We start from the raw sequence: 20,434 nt of genomic DNA on the forward strand, positions 1-20,434 counted from the left end.
CACTGCTAATTATTCCTACTATTTACTCAAAACAAACATCCTCTTCTAAGACACTGACTGTCAAGTAGGTATTCCTGATTTCTAAAAGATTTTAAGGCAAATTCTCAAACACAAATCTGTGCGTTTTGGTGGACAACTATCTGAGTTATTAACCAACCAAATATATAAGCATTTTACAAAGATGTTTAAAAAAAACCAACTTCTAAGTTATCTGAAGCTAATTAACACACCACTGATGAGTGTGTTAGTAAGCTAAATGAGTGCTGAATTTATTAAACTGTGTTCAGAGTTCAGAGAGTTACTGCAAAGAAATCACAAGTGCAAGCCCACCACTACACCTTAACAATTAGCGCTCCAGACCATAACCCGTCCCCACCCCATTCCTCCAAAATAGGAACACCTCTAACTTACCAAGATTTATGAAATGCTTAACAATGATTATGACAAAACACAAATTAACCACAGAACAAAACTAACTAACTGTGACAGGATTATAAAGCTATTGTTGGTCTTAATGGGGTAAATCTAACCTAAAAATGATAATACATTATTTAAAGAAAAAACTCCAGGTTTTTCATCTTGCGTGCACCAAGAGTATTTACTACTGTAATCACTGAGTTCCTTAAATAAATATTTTACTGTATTTGAATACCCTAAGACTTAGGAACTCAGCTATTAAAGCCCTTGTTATTTCTTATTTCAGGAAGCAAATACGTTGATATTGGTCAATTTCAAGTAATCATATATTGTAAACCCACTGAAAGTAATCCACTTGCAGAAGTATAACTTTAAAGCAATATTTGACACACAATTCCATTAACGGACCTTCATATAACTTGATTTACAGAATATTTCTTCATTATAATCATATACATGAAACTAAATGGAATTCTTTCTATCAAGGTGGATGTCATTTTGCTAATATAACCTCTGTGTTATGTACAGCAAGTTTAATGTTTTTGGTAATTATGAATGCTATTTGATGTTATTTCCATAGGGTCACCTTTAAAACTAAAGTATGTCTATTTTCTAATTTTTGTTTGTTTTTCATTACAAAATAGCATAAGTATGTAAGTATCATCATAAAACTGACAAGATTTTTCTGTTCTTGTTTAAAATAGTTATCTGCTTTATCTATAACAGGCTTTATGATATCTTCTATCAGGATGTCAAAATTAGTGTGTGTTACAATGAGGATTTCACCCATTTTTACTGTCCTTCCCAAAACACTTGTTCAAATTTACACCTGTATCAACAATTAGGTGCAGGAAGGAGACCCTAAATGGTGTTGTTTCGGACAAATACTATTCCCTCCCAAAATTTCCACAAGGTTACATGGAGTATCAGCCACTCTTGGGCAAGTTGATTAGACTCTCTAGTTAACTGTGCATCAGCTGACTTTCAATAACTGTACCTAAGGCCCATGAAAAATGCAAATTAATCCAACCTTCCTTAGCCAGCAATGAAACAGGGTTAAATTAACCCAAGTTGTTTGCAATTGCCACGGGCTACATATACACAATAGAACATTCACTGTAATTGAGCATGCAATAACTTCAAATTATCAGGACTTAACAAGTCATGTTGAATTCTCAGAAATCCATCTACAAAGAGTTTTATAAGACTTCATTAACTAATTGTTTATCAAGATGTGATTAAAAATTTGCTTAATTTCATGACATCATGTGTCTATCTGGAGCCTAGAAAAAAAGATTCATCAGGAATAAACACAAACATTCACAGGAAAAGAGAGAATTCCTCTTCCAAAGTCTACTAATTCAATACAATCATTCAGCATGCCATTAAATGAAATAAGTACCTTTCATTATTCTTTCCCCAGGTTGCAGGCTAAGGTTATAGTGTGAGAGTGTTTACTTTCCAGTAGTAAGATGGCTTAAGTAACGATATTTAGCAAAGTACAGACAAACCAGCCTTTAAACCACATCATTTTTATTGCAATTCCTCAAATACTTTAATTACATTTTCCATGGTAAAAATAAATTATCTATTTTTGCAAATAATAAAATTTTACATCATGCACTAAATTTTACATCATGCTTGATAGAATGCCAGAGAGAATTACTCCAGTGAGTAAACAGGCAGAGTCATAACTCTAAATAATCTTTTATAATAGTGACCGTAGAGTGCACAGTGTGTTCCTACAACTCTCTAAGTCATTAGTCACCTAAATTATCACTGGGAAAGTTCACCTACAAGTTTGCTTCAGTATATGTCAGACCTGCTATTATTTTTGCAGATCTAAGCAGCTCAACACCTGTTTTACACGTAAGCCTAGGCAAGATCTTCAGAGTAGGAAAGTCCAGTCACATACATGCTTTGAATACACCTAATATACAAAACCGACTACTCTGCATTGCGCATTAGCCACTGCCTCCAACATTTTACTCAAAATCTCAGCAGGACAGAGGAAGAACCCTGGCTAGGGGTATCAAACAGAGATTCTGAAATGCTCCTCAGTAGCAGGACATTCAAGATGCATTTGTCACTATCCACTAGAGTCTTCAACTGGTGCTAAGACTTTATCGGGTAGTGAGCATTCTCTTATCCTCTTGTTGAAGGAGTGCTACGCCACAGTGCAAAGAAAATTAATTAGAACGAGGAAAAAGCCTGAAGGAGAGAATATGATTATCACATAAAGTGATTTAGACTGCCTTCCAAGATGTAAAAATCTTGCCAATGTTTTCTACTGACTAACCAACATGGATTCCTTACTGAGCACCAAAGGAGATGCGAGTTCCATTTTGCATGCTCAAAATTTTGAGTGACATTCAAGTGCTGACCTTTTCAACAGTATCACAACAAAGTCCCTTATTGATCTCACTCCAATTCACTTCTTTTACATAGAAATTAGGATTGAAAATTTTACTTACTGCACTGTAACAGCTATTTTACAAGGCAATGCTTAAAAATTTATCACACTAAATGCATATCTGTATGTTAAAATTCTTTTAATTAAAAAGTTACAAATCTGACTTTAAAAAACCCTCTGAAACAGAACACCCAGCAATGAAAAGTTGACATCAACAAATACTAAAACACTAATTTTTCTGAGCATCAACTGAAAGCTTTCCAGACTTCTGCCAGGAAATCTCACATCCCCAGACTGAAAGTCTTTCAAAATCAATCAAAAGTTAATAAATGCCCCTTGCCTTCAAGAGTTCTGACACAGTCCTTGGATTATGTAATTGCAAAATATTCCCCTGCCACCCCCAGGTCCAATCTTCCTCCAGTTTACAGGAGGGATCTGCTCTGGAAATTAATCAGAGGCTATTCATGAGGCTGTAAGGTCTGTTGCATACACGACACTTCAATGCCAACTAAAAACTAAGAGAATATGAAGGGAAAGAAGCTTCAGATCAGATCACAGGAAACAGAAAAATGCCACTCTTGGGAACCTCATTCTATTTTTATTAACAATGGTAAATATTTCTGTGTTCCCTTTTTCCTACAGGCTCTGAAGCCTAATTTGAAGAAGTGCTGATTAGTCATATTTGTAACCAAAATTAACAGAATCTGTTCTATTATTATCATACATATTATGATGCAAAAAAAAATCAAGTTAGTTTAAAGGTAAGGTCCTGCAGTTGTTCCAGTTAGACTTTCAAACTTAATAAAGGCCAACTTCTGCATCTCGGTTCTCAACTTGCATGATTACATAGCACCCTCAAAACCAGTTAAAAAACTATTTGTGGAACATTACAATATTCCAGTACAGACCACAGAAAAGCCTATGAGGAAATTAAGACTTCTATCTTAGAACTTAATGATGTGAACCAATTCAGGCAAAATGCTACATACTGAACACCAAAGAGAAATCAAAATGCTTGATCATAAAAGACAGGACTGAAAGCAACCTCAAGAGTTTATCCCTTTCCTCAAGGCAGAATCAACAATATCTAAGGTAAATCCTAAGAGACATTCATATAACCTGTTGTATTAAAAAAAAAAAAAAGGAAATTAATGAAATACAATTCAATTCATTCTACACAGTCAGTGAAACAGACATCCTGTTGTCAGAAAAAAAAGTGATGACTGACTTAGAGTACCACAATGCACTCACAAAGACGATAAATGTAAACTACACAGGTAATCTGAACTACAGAATCCCCCATCATTTGCTCTTACAAGAAGTACTCCATATTTCTGAGTTGTTTTTTTTTTTATATGTAATTTCCTCAGTTAAGAAAAAAAAAAGACAATTCAAACAATGAATTCCTCTGTGTGAAATAATGCTTCTTTGCCCAGCCAATCCTTGTTTTGTACTTCAAGCCTTGTTTTGGCTTCTCAGGCAATTTCTTCTCCTTCCCCTCTCCGGCCTCTCTCAGAACATACTTCCCATCCGTTCTCATCCCCAAACTACTCTCCTTGACTGTACCCGCAAATCCAGAGTGCCCTTCTGTCTTGGCTTCTTGATAAGGCTGTTTTACAGCTTTTCCTTTATCTTTCTTAAGGACATTTGTATGTGTCCCACCAGCTCCTTTATCCAGTCCCCACAGTTCAGTCATTATTTCATAGAATCACAGAATGGATTTGGGTTGGAAGGAACTTTAAAGATCATATTCCCTGCCATGGGCAGGGAAACCTTCCACTAGCCCCATCCAATCCAGCCTTGAACACTTCTATACATGGGGCAGCTACAACTTCTCTGGGCAACCTGTTCAGCCGCTCACCACTCTACTAACAGTAAGAAATTTCTTCCTAAGATCTAATGAAAACCTGCCCTCTGTCAGTTTAAAGCCATTCCCCCTGTCCTAATGCTACATGCCCTTGTAAAGGCCCCTCTCCAGCTTTTCTGAAATGCCTCCTTTAAGTACTTGGTAGGCGCTATAACGTTTCCCCAGGGCCTTCTCTTCTCCAGGCTGAACGATCTCAACCCTCCAGTCTGTGCTCACAGGAGATGTGTTCCAGCCCTTCGATCATCTTTGTGGCCCTACTCCTTAGGAACTTCAACCTCCTACTTTCACCCCATTCCTACCCTTCAAACTCCCATTTCCTCCCCATCTACGTAAATCTGGTTCCAGTCCACCACTATCCTTCCCCATGTGTCCACCCTTCCAGCCCCCTGCAACCTCAGGTCTTGTCTTTTACACACTCAGTACTGTGGATAGGCAGGGAATGGACACCAGAAAACTAACACTCTGTACCACACCTTCACTGCTTAGAACTTTGTAGAAAAGCTCTGGTATGCATGCAAAATTTTTTCAACAGTAATGCCTATAATCAGAGAAGTCAGCTAATTTTTTATACACTAATGACTTCCCAATTTTCGGACAGCTTTTCAAATGGCAACAAAATGCACATCCCTAACACAAGAAGTCACCTCACACTCAAATGTTAAATTCTGTTTCCCTAAAACAGTGGTGCTCCAACTGCTTGAATAAAAGTTCAGACATAATTTTTAAACTTTTTTTTCTCTATTATGACCCTTAGGAGCCAGCGAACTATGTTTGCTTTAAATGTTATTCAGAGAATAAGTCATAAAGGGCACTCACACAACATGTAAGATTTTGGCCTAAATGACTGAAGTGTAGCAAAGTCAGAAGTAAAATCATTGCCTTCAAACAGTAAGTGTCAGCAAACTGCAAGGAGAACACTACCACTCCTACCTAGATGCAGGGAGAAACATACATTGTTAAAGTCTGCTAGTAACTCTGTTAAGCAATGTCTCAATTTCTGGGAAGTGTTAACAGGGTACACTGAAGTTTTGCTATGTTACAGGTTATGCCTCAACATTAGTTTTTAAAGGAAGCTGCCAGGAAGAACCAATCATTACTGACCATGCTAGCAAAGGAAAATTCATTTTCCATTATTAAAAAAAAAAAAAAAAAAGAAAAAAAGAAAAAAGGGGGAAAAGCTATCACATCTCTTTAGTTTTAATAGAAATTTAGCAAACAAATCATTAAGCAGATTTTTAATTTTCCCTTCAGAAAAACAAAACAAAACAATAAAGTTAAGAAAAAAATTGAAGGCTTTAGATCTCCACAAAGCACTCCCCATAAGTTCTCAGCACAGCCTCATTAGAGTCTTATCAAAGTTTCCCCAGCTTTTAGACTACAAAAAGCAGGTTCCAAATTATTTTTCCACAGTTGTTAAGGTGGCTGCTGTACATAGCATCTGAGGAGAGCCCTCTAAATTTTCCCTCCTATCCTAAATATCTAGAGCAAGTATATCTGAAGAAACAGATAAAGCAACACATCTGAATAGAAAATAACACGCAAGAAAGGGTGACAGTTTCTATTAAGAGCTAAGACTTGAAAACAAAATTTCAGGCACAAAGTATTTGCAGCATTATCCTTTCTGAGTACCCGGTCAACACAGAGGAAAGACTTAGCTCAAACATGAGAGACAGGGATTGCACTATGTTTGCATTCAAGGAGCTTGAAAAATTACATTGTATTAACAAAACAAACAAACAAAAAAAAAAAAAAGAGAGACAGAAAAGGTTAGTACTATAAAAACAAGCATTAAAGTATTAAGAAATGTCAGAATTAGGGTTGCTTATACCTACAATTTAGTCCTTTGTACACTGTGATAGTCATTCATTAAACAAGCATATACCACTTCTTGTTATTCACAGGAACACTCCCTCATATACAGCACATGACATATATGTGGTGAAACAAAGTAGAGTTACAACGTAAAAGGAGGTGCCTTCTCCAGCACAGATCACTTTCCTCCCAAGGAATTTGAATAAAACATAACTAATAAATCTAGTTGGTTAAAACATTTCATATTCAAGAGATATTTTGCTAAAAACTGACATTCAAAAATTAACTCATCTTAAAAAAAACAAAAAAACAAAAAAACAAAAACCAAAACAAAACAAAAACCTAAAAAAAGCTCCACAAACTTACTTTCACAGAAAACCTTCATCACAAGTAAAGACAGAAAGGAAAAAAAAGTTAGTAAGACTAAGTGCTATTTATTCTACTTGTTCCATAATATACTCACGGTCTCTGAGCCATGCCTTGACCACATGACACAAGAAGCCATAAGTGGAGAAAAACGTTCAAGAACTTCTCTGCCCTACACAGATTAGACATTTGGGCCTGGATTTCCTGCATCCCCAAATCAACTCTCTGGCTGGGAATGCAGTAGCTACACCTCAGAACAGTCTTGCTTTCCTAACAGAGGCTCGGAGGAGCCGGACAACACACTGACACGGCAGTGAAGTGATCTGACCACTAGGTGCAGAGGTTTGCGTTCAAGCAGTTTACATCAGCTGCAACAATTACGAGGTTAAGAGGGAGTTTTATCCCCAAGAGCCAGAAAACAAGGCTCAGGACAACTTCCAGCAGGAATGAGTAATCCTGGATAGTAACAGTAAGATTTTGAATTTCTGTGTGCAATACTGTAGCCAACACACTTAATCATTTGTTGGATTTGGGTTATAATCTAGTTGTTGTCTCTGTTCTCCCTGACAAAGTTTAAGAGATTTTGGGTTCTTCACAATATGGAAGATCTTTTTTTTTAGGTTTCCAGAACAGGAAATCTATTCTTTTCCAGCTGTTGGCATGATCAAGACAGTTGAAATTTAATAGATGTTTAAGGCCATCAGCAAAAACCCATCCTATACTTCTAAGGGATTCAGAAGGAGAAACAATGAGTCTAATATGTTGATTGTAGCATTCACACAACCACAAATAAAGTCAAGAAAAACAGTGTTATGAACTTCCTAAGTGCTGTAAAGTAACTCTAAAAAGCTGAAAAATAAAGCAAGTCAGAACACACAGATTTATAAGTTCTTAAAACTCACTAATTTGATTCAGTTTCAGCTTTTCATCTACAAAATGGAAATAATATTTTACAGATGTGCAGTAATAAAGCTCTCTAATGTCTGTGAAGTGCTTTATATTGGGATAACTCTAGAAATTAAAATATGAAAACACTTCAGCCTTCATGAAAGGACTGTATATGTACACCATGTAATAGGGCAGCAGGCTGCACAATGAATTACAAACATACATGTTATAACAGTATCCCAGTCAGCTGGCATTTCCCAGACACTGTATGAGGCATTGAGCTGGGGCTGTGAGGGAGGGTTGAACACAATGGTGCAGTTAAAGGCCCAGCTCCTTGTCTGCTGTTTCCTTGTCTGACTCCCTCACTTTGCGGCCTAGTGCTTTCTGACACTGCTCCTCTAAAATGCATTGCATTCTACACACACACACTGCTACCAAACCCCAAATGATTCAAGTCAAACCACAGCAACAAACCAAATAATTAAATTATCTACTTACATAAAGGATTTAGAGATCTCTGATTGGAAAACCAATTAAGACCAACTTATGAAAACTCTAGAGGCCATAAAAATTAACTTTTTCTATAATTTTTTTCTGACTTTAACATGAAAACTGGTCTTGGATGTTTATAATTTTTTTAAGCGATTTGTGTAAACCAGGTAGTCACCTTCAAATACAGTATCAACAACCATGTTCAATCTGACTGGAATCCCTTTCAGTTTCCACAAACAGTTGGGCCAAAATCCTTTCTCCCCTCCCTTTCGCCAGTGAGATGTTCCATAGTTAACAGTAGGGACAGGAAGTGAGACACAAATCACAAGTCCTGCATAATATCCTCAAACACAATTTCCTCACTTCTAGGCTGTCACAGATGTCAATACAAAGCACTTTTCTCACACTTACTTTGGGGGTCAGAATCAGCTATTAAGAAGTATGTTTGTAATACAAAAAAAAATAAAAACACAAATACAGACTAATCATATTGAAGATTTTTAGAATACAAGCCTTTAACAACTATAATTTCAAAAGTACTTCCTTTTTTATGATTAGAATTATTGTACAGTTATTAGCAAGAATACACAGGTATCACCAGTTTCAAGCATTTTCTTGTAGGTATCTCTGTGCCACAGAGTATTCGTTACTGCTGATGGGTCAAAATCAGAAGCTAACCTAACCTGTACTACTTCTAATAAAGGCATATGAAAAACAAGATCAAAAACAAGTGTTATGACACTGAAATGGCCATTCTTTCAAATGTTAAATATTTCTAGTGAGCTGTTTTCCGACACTGAATAGCTTAATGCTGGATGATCCACCTGGTACCTACCAGACACCAGATTCTAAAGCTATCACACTCATATTTTTCCAGTTAAATACGCCCATAATTGTTGTCCAAGTGTATTCATGTACATTCATGAATAATATACACACTTCTAAAATAATTTCTAGAAATCATAAATTTGAGAATTTGAAAACTTGATTTCTTTCTTAGGTCTAGATATTCAGGATAGAAGTATTTTTTTTCTCTTTAGTTACTGTTCTGTTGCTCTGATCCTATTCTGTTGCTCCTAAATCAAAATTTAAACATTTCAAATGAAAAAAAAAAAAAATAAAAAAAATTTTAATGGTATTCCTGTTCTTCCTTCTTTGTTTTTAACAATTAAAGAATTATCTTTTATTGGCACCAATAGACTTCAGGGAAATATTTTTTTGAGACAACTTCAGGTAAAATATTTAAGAAGTGAAGAGGGGAAAAAATAACCAAACCTGTACACAGGAAACAAATTCAAAATATACAAAGTAGCCAAAAGTACAAAATAAAAGGTAGCAAGAAGCATTTTCCTCTTTTTGTTAAAATAATTGTTACAACTAACATCTTGAGAATAATTAATTTTGTATTTCTAGAACATCAACAAAGTAACTACATCTCCTTTAAGCAGCTAGCTGTTGTGATAAACAATGGACCAGTACAAACTCCTAACATCAAGGGAAAAGTAGTATGAAAGCGCCACAGGCCTGCTTCAACACACACACACACGTGCACACACTCTCTTAAATGTGCTAAAAAACACAATCTAAAAGACAAATAAGTCCTCTTATAAATATTTCAACATTAAATATTTCTATAAAAATACATATATTATGATAAAGCAATTAATTCAGGATTAACCACATACAGTTCACAAGAAAAAAAAAAAACTGATTATAAATAAAAATAGACAACATTTTACATTTCCCCTTATAAATACACCTATTTTTCATTCCAGAAAACTGTATGTGTTCTGATTAAAAAAAAAAAAAAAAAAGGGTGCTGTAAACACAACCACACAACCCAGGCAAGATAAACTTGACAGGAACTATGTAACTACAGTAGCTCATTTCCTGCTCATATCTGGATATATTTAAAGCAAACCTCCCCAAATGAAAAAATAAGTCAGGAAAGTTCACTACTGTTAGCTTAATAAACCCATTTTTGTTAGAACGGGAGCTGCCTGAAACAGAGACGAAAGAAATGCTAGAGCTGATGTCGCTTCCTGATGATGAAAACTACCCAAGAACTACAACTACTTCTGCACAGTCCTTTCTTCCCTGTAAAGCTGAGTTACACTCAGCCTTCATGCACGCTACAGGCCACAAGAAAACAGCAATTCCGCTGTTACACACTGAGGTGGGGACAGTTAGAGACTACTAGTGGCTCCCTCTGCAATTCACAAAGTTTAAAAATAAAAAGCTGCTTTTTCGAAGTGTAAATGGTTCCTCTCCACGCACGTAGGCCTGAGGCCCTGTTGCAAACAGTGTCTAACAGGACCAGGCAGCACAAAGACAGGAATGGGAGATTAGTGGGAGGAAGGGAGGCCAGGATTGGGGCTCAGCAGGATCTTCTGGCTTTTTAAAATTCAAACTGCTCCCTGACCAATACAAATCACGGACACGCTACTGACTACTACACGGATTTACAGCATTAAAAACACGCCTTCTACGTGACAGCTTTATTAACTTGACCCTTTTAAACATGTATCAGGACACACGGGAGGCACGATAGCACAGTTTTATTTATAAAACTCTTAACACAATGCACCAGAAAGTTACTCAATTAGATACGGTAACCATGTATTACTACAACAAATCTACCTGAACAACTAAAAAACCTGCTGAAAAATGGGCAAATGATGTAATGTTGATACTTGTTTGCCATTTACAAAATTCCTTTCTAAGTGAAAGATGAAAACTTTGTATCTTAAAATTTCCTGCAATTATGTAATTTCTGCAGGAGTATTTTTATTGGTTCACAGGGTGTTTGTTTTAAATCTACCTCAATTTTCAGTAACACTCACAACTCAACCACTTCCAGGTCCAAGATATACTTTACTGTAAATCAGCTACCATCTATTTATAAAGACCTGACACTCATCAACAGTCATTTTCGAAACACATTTGACCTATTAAAATGACACCTAATTACATATTCAAACATCATGGACACAAACAGCCAATAACAACCTTGGGGTCTCAAAGTGATATGGCCTGATAAGAAAGGATGATACTTTTTAAGCATTCCTCACTTTTCACTTAATTAAATTTACGTTTGATTCTCCAGTCCTTCGGGTAAGATCCCATCTTCACCTTGGTCCCTTAAATGTCATAAACGCAGCACTTTACACACGATCCCTTGCCTGTTTTCTGTTTGCTAGTATTCCTTCTAAATTTAATACATATTCCTGTAATGTATACAGCACACAGACACTGAGATTGTGTGGAGTACCTGATACAATATGCCTGTCTATCTGTATTTCCTGGGTCTGCAGGTGTCCGTGTTGTGTCAATCATCCTGAAGCACTATTTTATGCTATAAATATACTAAGTTATTAACACACTAATCAATAATATTATTTAGAGATTGAACATCTGCACTTTATAAAATCAAAAGCATTCAAACTTTTGAATGTTCAGAATGCAGTTGGTTAGAAGGAGAAGGTAACAGTGAAGAGAGGTGATATTTTTGTTCCAGGGTATATACATTGTCTCTCTTCCCCTATTCCTCCACTTAGTCCTGGCCCACTTCAGAGGGCTATCTGCGCTGGGACCTTCCTTTCTTGCCCTCAGTGAAGTTGTAAATATGGCAAAGCATCAGTGCACATTTGCGACTAATTGTATTGTTTCCTCCTCCTCCTCCTCCTGCTCTTCTCGGGTTGAGGCCTGTCACTGAGCAGCCGCTTCGCCTTTCTAATCCCCGAGCTGGAGTAAAGGCGCTGGCCGGCGGGCCTGCGCCCTCCGCCGGGCCTGGGCCTCCCGGCAGCCCGGCAGGAACCAACCTCCTCCGCCAGACCCGAGCGAGCAGGAAGGGGGGCTGCGAAATAAACACCTCCAGTTGCCACTTACTCCCCTGTACCCCGGGTAACAGCTAATCCCCTCTGCTCCCGGCAGTGCTGGGCCGCTGGGCTGGGAGGCCCGGCCCGCTGCTGGAGAGGGCAGGGAGGGGAAGGGGAGACAAGGAGGGGGGATTACCTGAGCAAATCGGCGTCTGAATCCAACGAGAATCCGAGTGAGGGGGAGAGAAATCCGCCCCCCTCCCTCCTCAGAGGAGCCGCCGCCGCCGCTGGGCCGCCGCCGCCGCCGCGGAGCAAGAGGAGGAGGGGAGATAATATAACAACAATAATCCGGGCCGGGAGGGGGGCTGGCTCCTCTTCCGTCTCCTCCTCAGTGCAGCGAACATGTAGAGCCGGGGGGTGTGCGGCCGAGGCAAATCCCTTCCCCCCGAGCCTCCTTCACAACATCAACACGGGCCGGGCCGCGCCGAACCGGTTCCGAGCCGCGCTCCGGGCGGGGGGGAGCGGGGGGTGGCCGGGGGGCAGCGCTGCCAAGGGGCCGCCGCCGCCGCCGCTCCCTCCGAGAGTGCGAGCGCAGGAGGGCGGGGAGGGGCGGCCTGGGCACGGTGAGTCGGTACCCAGCGGGGGGGCAGGGGGAGAGGAGGGCGAGGAGGAGGAGGGGAAGGAACCTGTGTGTGTCTCTCTCGCTCCCTCTCAGAACAAAATGCCGACCGGAAGTGCAGCGGCAGGAATGACTCCCTCCACCGGCGCCAAACACCAGCAGCCTCCCCCTTCCCTTCCCTTCCCTTCCCTCCGCTGCCTCCTCCTTGCCCGATCGCTCCCTCGCTCCACCAGCGCCGCTTCCGCCGCCGCAGCTGGAGTGGCTCCCTCGCCTCGCCCGGCGGAGCCTCCGCTGCGTGGCTCTTCTCCCCCTCCCCACCCCTCCGGCTGCCGCACGAGTTTCTCTTTCCCTTTTTTTCTTTTCTTTACTTCCACCCCCCCCCCCCCCCCTCCTGCTGCGCGGAACGAGACCGAAGTTTAAGCTTAAGCCTGCCCTGAGAGGATTTGTGAAGAAAGGACCGTCGGAAAAAACCCACACGTTTTGGTGATTATTTTTTGTCTTGCCTAAGGATGGTGGGGAGGAGGAGGAGGAGGACTGCAAAATGCCGCTCGCAGGAGGCAGACCTGGAAAGGCGCCTTAAAATGAATCCTCAAAGGCGGCAGCCCCAGCGGGTGGGACACTCGTCCGAGTTACTATTGCCGCTCATGCCTGTCTTTGTGGATGTGAGAGGCCGCGCCGCAGGAACCGAAACACCCGCGGCTGAAAGCGTTGCCGGGGCGAGCGATTTCCAGGTGGACATACCGAACGGGAGTGGCTTTCAAAAACAACCTTTTTGGACGGGGACAATATTGATGTTCAGGTGAAATGTCCTTCGCTGGAAGCTGATGCTCCACCGCCACCAGATTTACGGGAAATATTTTAATTGTGTGTTGTGAAGGAGTGTTTGCAGAAAGAGAATGTCCTAATATGAAAGACTTTATGGTGTTCCGCTGTACAGGTAAAACTGAATAATGATAGCACAGGATAAAAATGAAGGAGCATTTATATCCGATTAATTAACTATATCTTTTAGTACTCACTTAATGTCGTTTTGCTGCTCAGTACTTGGACAAAAATCCCTTCATTTCTAGAGGAAGCATTGCTTGTCTGTCGACTTCAGGATTCAGCTGGACACAGCTGTTAATACCCTGTGACATATAAACACACCCTTTCAGCGCTGGATGGATGTTATTCGCACAAAGGGATAATATCTTACACCAATGCACTTGAATCTTTCCAACGCTTAGGATTTTCAGAATAGCGCTCTGTCTTTAGTACAGATTTTAAATGCCTCTCAAGCTTAAACTGCTACTAAATTCTTAATTTTGGATGAATCAAAGTTCGTTTTACAAGCATATGTGTTTTTGTTTGAGAGTACATAAATGAATATGGCACTAGAGAATATAGTAATTAAGTACCAGAAATACTAATATCTACTGGCTCATATTAATGGAGATAGAGTAAACTGAGCTCTGAAAAAAATCTATTCCATACCTTTGTTCCTGTTAATATAAAAGGCTCCAATCTTATAATCGTTTATGCATTTACAACTTGAAGTTATCCATGTGAAATAAAGGGAAATAGTTGGTTTGCAAATGAAGTGTGTGTGTTCTTAGGTCTTTGCACTTAATTTAATATGTTGCAACTCTGTAACTCAAGGGGGAAACTATTTACCTTCTCTTGGTAACAAATTAAATTTAATGAACTACCTATCTGGAGTTCACATACCCCTTTATGTTTGTATTTATATATCTATGAATTCTCAGGAAAATTTAATTCTAAAATTAAAAAGTTAGCCCAGGAATACTACTTCAATCTACTTCTAACTGATTGTTACCCATTCATGTTGATGGAGTCTTTCTGTGATTTTAGTAATTTATTTATATAATTATTTTTTCTCAATTGGTAAATTAATATGTAAATAAAATATAAATACTAAAATTTTAATTTTCAAATGCCAAACATGATTTAGACAGTACAAACATTATGGTAACTAAGAGACGACACCTATTTGACTACAGTTTCAGTGAGAGTGTCACTGGACCATTTTATGCTTCATAATACTGTTCAACTAAAAGAATTTGTAGAAATGGCTATTTTATCTGAGTACTGTGTTGTATTATCTACACATGAAAACAACTAATTCAAGCCATTAGTTCTTTTAGAAGGTCACGTGTGACACATATGGGCAAATCAGGATTGTTTTTTCCTTAAAGAAAATTAAATATTTTTTATTCCATTAGATATTACTCTAATCTACCTTTTAAAATGAAAGATCAAATTCTTTGACTGCATTTACACAAGTGGCTCCTTTTATTTCTCTTCAAAAGCCCACTCACAGCAATTTATTGCAGAATGGAGGCTCACTATGTTCCTAAAAATACTTCAGTATGCACAGGGTTCATCTCATTATGCCTGAAATGGCCAGAAAAAGTGATAAATCAAGTATTTCTGATTACCTGAAAACTCTTGCAAGATCCTTTAAAAACCTTATTTCTGTTCCAGGCCTTAGTCATGGGGTGGGGATAGCCCTAATCTATATGGGAGGAGCTATGCAGTCATGCAGCCCTGACTGTGGCACACTGAGGAGCACACGCTGCCTGAACAAAGCTGGTCGCAGTGTGGAGGAGGGCAGAGCTCCCTGAATTCCCCTGACAAATCCACATCTATATAGTCCAGAAAATGAACTGCAAGTTCCAGGGTAAAGCTTTAGAACCTAATCCTGCTCCTTTTGATGTCAAGGGAGAATGTGCCTTTTGCCCCAAACCAATGACTGTGCTCCCATAAATTTAAGCCGTTTACACAGTCTGTTATTCTGAAACTGGCTTCTTGTTCTTCAAAGAGTATTCTAATTCAAAAGGCAGAAATTAAAAACTGTTTTTAAAACATATTTCTCAAGCAATTTTCACAAAATATATGGAAAGCTGTAGGTATGCCTCTTGCTGCTGTTTACAACTGCATACTGAGATAAGCTTTCCAGATGCAAAGATAATATTTGTTGAAATTAGAGAAGAGACCTCTTTGCTCTCTTCATTCTGATGTTAAACTTCCCTGACTGCTACATGTTGTTATTCAGCTTCATAAATTATGGACAGCATGTAATACTGGAGTAAAAATACAACTTTTACTTAGATGTGATTGTTTTCTTAGATGTTATTGTTGTAATTTGAAATTTTTTTTTCTGTAAAATGTATTGTGCTTTTCCATTTATATTTCTTTAAGGGCCATTATAACACTCAGGTACCTGTCATTTTAAGTTGTTAATGGGATACTCAAACATGGTTATCTTTACATTTTAGTAATTTACAGGTAGTATGTATTTCCAGATAGATTTTTGAAATAAATGACATGTCAGTAAAATAATTTTAAAATTAAGATTGTATAATTTTCATATTTTCTCAATAATTAAAAAGAACTTTCCTATAAAAAGTGGGAGCTTGTTATCTGAAGGTAATACAGTAATGCAATCATTAGCCATCATCCTAAATTTAAGTATTCAAATTATTTAGAATCTGGTGTTAAGGCTGGACCACAACAGTGCACAGGAAGAATGTAATAATGTACTCTGTATGACAATTAATATAAAGTTATGTTCTTTGCATTGACTTTAGTTCACAGGAGCAAATAATAGCACCATGTAATTGATTAACTGGAAAATATTCATTGTGCAAAGTAAGCAACCTATACATGAGGCCTCCAGTGGAACAGGTTAAATAATAAGCCAAGGAAGCTGGGAGACTGAGAAGTAAAATATTTGTACGGTGACTTGCTGTAAGCTTACAACTTCATGGGGACTACTGATTTATGGGGTTTTCCTGATAAGCCAGGTGGAGGTAATTTTTTTCCTTCTTCTAATTATTTAGCTTAATTTACTAAAAAAAGTTTAATATGAAATTAAATAATACTTTCTCATTTTTTCTAAATGACAAACTTGCATTATCTCTACCGTGTTAAGAATGTGCTTCTATTTGTATAGGATATGAATTTTATGGCAGGTATATCTATTAAAATGTATAATTGTTTCCATGGGGAACAAAAGACAGAAGACAAAACTTTTGTACTTTCACTTGAATGTTGAAGTAAGCTCTTGATTATGCAAGGCACTAAGGATTCTGAATAAAGTTAATGTAAAACACATAATTCAGACTATAAAACATAAATAAAATATAGTGATAGACTGCTGGACAAGTAGACTGTCCCGGTATTGTTACGTTAGGGCCATAAGAACAGACCTAGCAAGTTAAATCCCTTAATTTTGTAGGGAAGATAAATGATCAGTTACATACTGTCATAGCAAGCAATCTGAAATCTGGCCAAAGATGCTCCTTAGGCTCTTTCCTGTGGATTCACCATTGCTGAATTTCAGAAAGGAAGAGGGTATCATTCCAGTATTGCATGTTAGCTACATAAGAAATTCTGTGCAATTTCACATAAGGGGGCTGTTGAGAGCCACTGTGGATAATTTTAAGAGATAAATATAAAAACATTCAGGCTTTTTTTTTCTCTCCACTTTTTAAGATGTAAAGCTAAATCAATACAGAGCTTCACAAGCCAGCAAGTAAATGTGGACATTCATCTTCTGGTAAAGGACAGAAGCTGAAAATTAAGGACCATTGTATTCAGCACAAGATGAAAGTCATACTTGCATGGATTAAAGTAATCTGAGAATATTATAACATGCTTCAGATGCCTTGCCACTCCATTTTTAATGAACTTGCCAGTAAAGAGAATACATAAGACACAGATATGCTTATCTATATCATGTAGGTTAAAAAAGCTTCTTGGGCTCAGGCCTTTAAAAACTGCTTCTTTGGAAGAAAGCAGAACTTTTCTGTTCTTCGGATACTGAAGTGTTAACTACCTCAGCCAAGGATTCAATAGCTACATATAAAAGAACAGGTTAAACATGCCTGGGACTGTTCTCTGGCATTGGGGCTGGTAACCACATAATGTTTTATGCTTGTATTATTAAACCCTTCTATTCTTCAGAACAGGATAGTCACATGCATGTATTGGGAATGGTTCCTGACTCACACTAACTTCTAAACTGTGCACAGGAATTGTTTAGGAAAGTGCTAACTGGCATGTTTTAAGCCTGTGCCAAGATTAGTTTGAACACTTCAGAACACAATTTTTAGACAAATTATTTCCAATGTCCATGCACGTTTCATTTACATTGCATTTTACAAACACACCTCTGGCAATCTCCTGGAATTGATTAGCAAAAAGAAAGGGAAGAAGAAACTGTGGTCCGCCATCTAGAGATAAATCACATTCATATTTCCAATTATTTCTTTATTGAAGCAATTAATTACCTGATTTTTTATCCAGAAACCTGACAAAAGAGAGTTGATTGAAATTTGGCTATTGTTAGATGTTTGTTCATGTGAAGTGAAGCCATTTTAAAAAGTCACACACACTGTAACCTGCAACAGATGTCCCTTTTTATTTTAGACATCCTGTGGCCCTTATGAAAGGATGTTACAGTGAGAACAGGAAGAGAAAACACACATTGTGCAAGAAATGAAATAAAGGCAAGCAACTTTTGCACTCCTGTAGCTTATGGCTGTAAACATCAATTTGTAATGAAAATTACTTCTAAAGTGTAATTTATTGATTTTAAGATAAGAATGGGAAAGGAGTAAGGATAAATAAACATCATTGGTGATTTTCTGAATGCTGAGTATTCCTCTTATAAGTTCCATTATATATATTATTACATTTTTTAAGTGGACATGTGCTGGACATTTGCTTCTCTCAGTATGGCCACAGGGATAAATATCAGTACATCTGGTTTGTCAGGACTTCAGAAGATTTGTGGGTGCTTCATTAGTGAGCCAGAAAGCAGTATAAACTTGTCACTGCAGAGTTGCAATACTGCACATTCTGAAGGGCAAAGCCTTTTTAAAATTTTTGTTTAAACTTTTGACAAGGACAATACGTGGTCCATAAAACTGAGCTGTTAACCTAGAGAAGCTGCAATTAAATAGAAATAAATGCCTCTGCCTAGGTGATCCAACTTGGTTGTAATAAAGAAAAAAAGGACTGAAAGAAGAATATACCTTTTAGGAATGATTAGCATGGAATTCTCAAAAAAACACAACTTAAAAATCACATTAAAAGGATGTGATTTTTTCTGGATCGTGACATATTTAAATTCTAGTGTTGATGTTTAAGTTTCTGTATTTATCCTCCCATTGTTTTAAAATTCATAGTCAACTTCCTCAGGTTTTGTAAATGTAGTTGACCTTACAAAAGAAAAACAGTATAGAAATCTCTGGCCTAAGAGGTATATATCTGGAGAAATTACACGATAAGCATGAGCAGTTTTTCTAAAGCTTATAGGAAAGTACAAGTAATTTAAAAATCTTGATGACAGTGAAAGACCACTAGTGTGCACAGCATTCTTAATTTATGTTAATTTACAGTTTTGAATGATTACTGAACATTTTGTAGGTTTGCCAATTTTCTCTACTGTTGACTGCATTCCAGTGCAAGTACTCATGTGAGAGATGATACAGTGACTCTCCTAAAGAGGCTGCAAACTGTATACCTGTGCTTTTGCTAATATGTTTTCCATGCTATGTTTTCCATGGGATCAACTCTCTGTTATCCATAAAATTGCTGTTAGATAAAACATATTCCATCAACTTGTCATAGAAAGTGCTCTTCAAAATCACTGTAAGAAGAAGTTTAACTTTCTGACAAAAGAACAGCCTCCACGAGAACATGGGTACACGTTACAACCAAAAACAGAGACACGTGTGGTTGGCACATGTTTTGTTGGATTTGAGGACAGGCGTGTGTGAGAAAAAAATGCAGAAAAGATGCAGAGAAGACACAGAAACCCATACACAGGCCTGAGCAATGGCTGGGAATGTAGCTGTAAGAAAAACAGAGCAAGAGAGATTCAAGATGACTATCAACAAAAAAATGACCTGAGACTTCAGGTGAAATTTTCACGTGGTTTCAGAGGAAAAGAACATACACACAGTCTTCATAAACAGAGTGCATCCAACCATCTGATGCCATCATATATTTTTTTCTGACCAGAAACACTGCACTAGCCATTCAAGTCAAGGCAGGTAAGAATACATTGGCAATTTTAAAGACAGTTGCGTTCTAAATAGATACATAAATTAAAATAACTTGGCAGCATTCAAAATATGAATTTTCCCATCAGGAAAATATATCCACATACACCACAAAATGTGTTTTATACTTTCATTCGCTAGATTTTTGCCTAAACTTACTCATTATTTTCATACCTTCCATGGTTCCATTGCTGTTTCCCCTCATTTGCAGATTAAAGTCAGTGTTTTGTTTACTCCAGGCTACACTAGTGATTACTCTCTTCTGGTCAAAGTACTTTTTTTCTCCTACATTTCTTTAGGCAATGTTTATCTTTTCTCTGCCATTAGACTGAGTTCTCCCTAATATTGTGGATTGTTTTCTTCTTTCTTGCTCCCACAGATAGAGGCAGCATATAAAAGCCCTTATTTTCTTTATTTTCCTATTTTGACTCTTCTTCTTTGGCAAAAATAATTGAAGACATGAACCTCTTCATGTTCCTCTTAAAGAATGACTGGCTTAAAAAGGATGCCTCTATAAGCTGGTTTTTCTATTTTTAGAAAAGAAATTTTAGCGTAAGCCTCTATCTTACTGGTTTTACTTTTTTTCCTCTTCATTGTGTTTATGGAATAGCCAAACGCCCATTGAGGCAAAAGAAGAATGTACTGTGAGTAGACAATGAATGAAAAACT

General features: G+C 37.8%; 1 protein-coding gene across 4 annotated transcripts in view; it reads right to left on the reverse strand.

Annotated features, from left to right (window-relative positions):
- Positions 1 to 20,434, reverse strand: part of NIPBL (NIPBL cohesin loading factor) — a 162,017-nt gene that overhangs the window by 140,386 nt on the left and 1,197 nt on the right. For 3 of the 4 annotated variants that reach the window (XM_027734109.2, XM_027734112.2, XM_027734111.2), the window contains exon 1: positions 12,270 to 12,405. The gene's annotated coding sequence lies outside the window, so the exon portion shown is untranslated. Of the gene's footprint in view, positions 1 to 12,269; positions 12,406 to 13,711; positions 13,820 to 20,434 lie in introns of those variants that run through there. The other variant, XM_027734110.2, reaches the window with a different exon arrangement.

This window comes from Pipra filicauda, unplaced genomic scaffold (assembly GCF_003945595.2).
Source record: "Pipra filicauda isolate LSUMZ 115617 unplaced genomic scaffold, ASM394559v2 scaffold426_size588282_pilon, whole genome shotgun sequence".
Lineage (NCBI taxonomy): Eukaryota > Metazoa > Chordata > Aves > Passeriformes > Pipridae > Pipra > Pipra filicauda.